The sequence below is a fragment of the Saccostrea echinata genome, unplaced genomic scaffold, assembly GCF_033153115.1.
Source record: "Saccostrea echinata isolate AGI-Se365-2 ecotype Australia unplaced genomic scaffold, CSIRO_AGI_Sech_v1 ptg000144l, whole genome shotgun sequence".
Classification (NCBI taxonomy): Eukaryota; Metazoa; Mollusca; class Bivalvia; order Ostreida; family Ostreidae; genus Saccostrea; species Saccostrea echinata.
The window spans coordinates 37,501-40,000 of NW_026889893.1; positions in this window are offsets into that span (position 1 = coordinate 37,501).

The following is a 2,500-nucleotide window of genomic DNA, read 5'->3' on the forward strand; positions in this document are numbered from 1 at the left end:
CTGCGCCCCTCGGATACCTGAAGTGACACTTCCTTTTTTTTTTTTTTCAGTGCAACTTAATCGAGGCGCTGGGCCCCTCGACTGGGTACACCGACCGTCTGCCGAGCTGACCGAGGGAGACTGCCGGCTTGCCTGCGCGCTGGGCCCCTCGCATAGCTTAAGTGGCTTCCATTTTTTCAGAGTAAAATTGCCATTTTGAGAGTGCACGGCTTAGGCCTTGGAGTAGGTGGACCTGTTTGGTATCAAAGGAAAGGCCTTGACAAGGGCTACAATCCTGGGGGGATAAATTGGACCTGTGTGTCCCAGGGTTCGAGGAGTGAATTTTTGAAAATATGTCTTTTTGGAGAAAAGCTTAAGTGACACTTCCTTTTTTCAATGTGAAATATTTCTGTGCATGATGGGGAGGAGTGTAGTACGTAGTTTTTTTCCTCTTGTCCAGACGAACATTTCGATACCAAGAACACCCACTTACGCCCAAGAGTACGAAAGATACAATCAAAATGGCAATGAGGTCGGAAAGTTCCAAGTCAGTGACAATGTAGATTTTTTTCATACCTCCCGAACCCGACCCCCCCGGGGCACCAATTTTTCAGGGATTGTAGACCAGACCCCAGAAAAACTTTCCTGAAGGTTTGGTCTCTTAACTCTTATAATTATGAAAGATATGGTCCGAATGCGGGGAAAAGCGACTTTTGTAATTGACCGAAATTCCAACTCAGATGGTGGGGTAGTTGGGGTATACACTTTACAGGACCTTGAGTCTGGGGTCGAAATCGGAGGAATGGAGGACCGCACTGACTGTCTGCCGAGCGGGTCGAGGCAGTCTGCCGGCTGGGATCCTCGGAAAGCTTAAGTGACAATTCCATTATTTCTTTTGTTTTTTTTTCGTGCAACTTGGTCGAGGGGGACGGACGGTCGGCCTGCGCTCTCTGCCCCTCGACCGGCCTGCACCGACCGTGTGCCGAGCTGGTCGAGGGAGACGGCCGGCTGCCTCGACGGTCTGCACCGACCGTCTGCCGAGCTGGTCGAGGGAGACGGCCGGCCGGCCTGAGCGCTCTGTCCCTCGACCTGCCTGCACCGACCGTGTGTAGAGCTGGTCGAGGGAGACGGCCGGCCGGCCTGCGCGCTCTGCCCCTCGACCTGCCTGCACCGACCGTGTGCCGAGCTGGTCGAGGGCGACGGCCGGCCGGCCTGCGCTCTCGGGCCCTCGACCTGGCTGCACCGACCGTGAGCCGAGCTGGTCGAGGGAGACGGCCGGCCGGCCTGCGCTCTCTGCCCCTCGACCTGGCTGCACCGACCGTGCGCCGAGCTGGTCGGGGGAGACGGCCGGCTGGCTCGACGTTCTGCAGCGACCGTGTGCCCAGCTGGTCGAGGGGGACGGACGGCCGGCCTGCGCTCTCGGCCCCTCGACCTGGCCGCACCGACCGTGCGCCGAGCTGGTCGAGGGAGACGGCCGGCTGCCTCGACGGTCTGCACCGACCGTGTGCCGAGCTGGTCGAGGTGGACGGCCGGCCGGCCTGCGCTCTCGGGCCCTCGACCTGGCTGCACCGACCGTGTGTAGAGCTGGTCGAGGGAGACGGCCGGCTGCCTCGACGGTCTGCACCGACCGTGTGCCGAGCTGGTCGAGGTGGACGGCCGGCCGGCCTGCGCTCTCGGGCCCTCGACCTGGCTGCACCGACCGTGTGCCGAGCTGGTCGAGGGAGACGGCCGGCCGGCCTGCGCGCTCTGCCCCTCGACCTGGCTGCACCGACCGTGCGCCGAGCTGGTCGAGGGAGACGGCCGGCTGGCTCGACGGCCTGCACCGACCGTGTGCCGAGCTGGTCGAGGGGGACGGCCGGCTGGCTCGACGTTCTACAGCGACCGTGTGCCCAGCTGGTCGAGGGAGACGGCCGGCCGGCCTGCGCGCTCTGCCCCTCGACCTGCCTGCACCGACCGTGTGTAGAGCTGGTCGAAGGAGACGGCCGGCTGCCTCGACGGCCTGCACCGACCTTCTGCCGAACTGGTCGAGGGAGACGGCCGGCCGGCCTGCGCTCTCTGCCCGTCGACCTGGCCGCACCGACCGTGTGCCGAGCTGGTCGAGGGGGACGGCCGGCTGGCTCGACGTTCTGCAGCGACCGTGTGCCCAGCTGGTCGAGGGAGACGGCCGGCCGGCCTGCGCGCTCTGCCCCTCGACCTGCCTGCACCGACCGTGTGTAGAGCTGGTCGAGGGAGACGGCCGGCTGCCTCGACGGCCTGCACCGACCGTCTGCCGAACTGGTCGAGGGAGACGGCCGGCCGGCCTGCGCTCTCTGCCCCTCGACCTGGCTGCACCGACCGTGCGCCGAGCTGGTCGAGGGAGACGGCCGGCTGGCTTGCGCGCTCTGCCCCTCGACCTGGCTGCACCGACCGTGCGCCGAGCTGGTCGAGGGAGACGGCCGGCTGCCTCGACCTGCCTGCACCGACCGTGTGCCGAGCTGGTCGAGGGCCGGCCGGCCTGCGCTCTCGGGCCCTCGACCTGGCT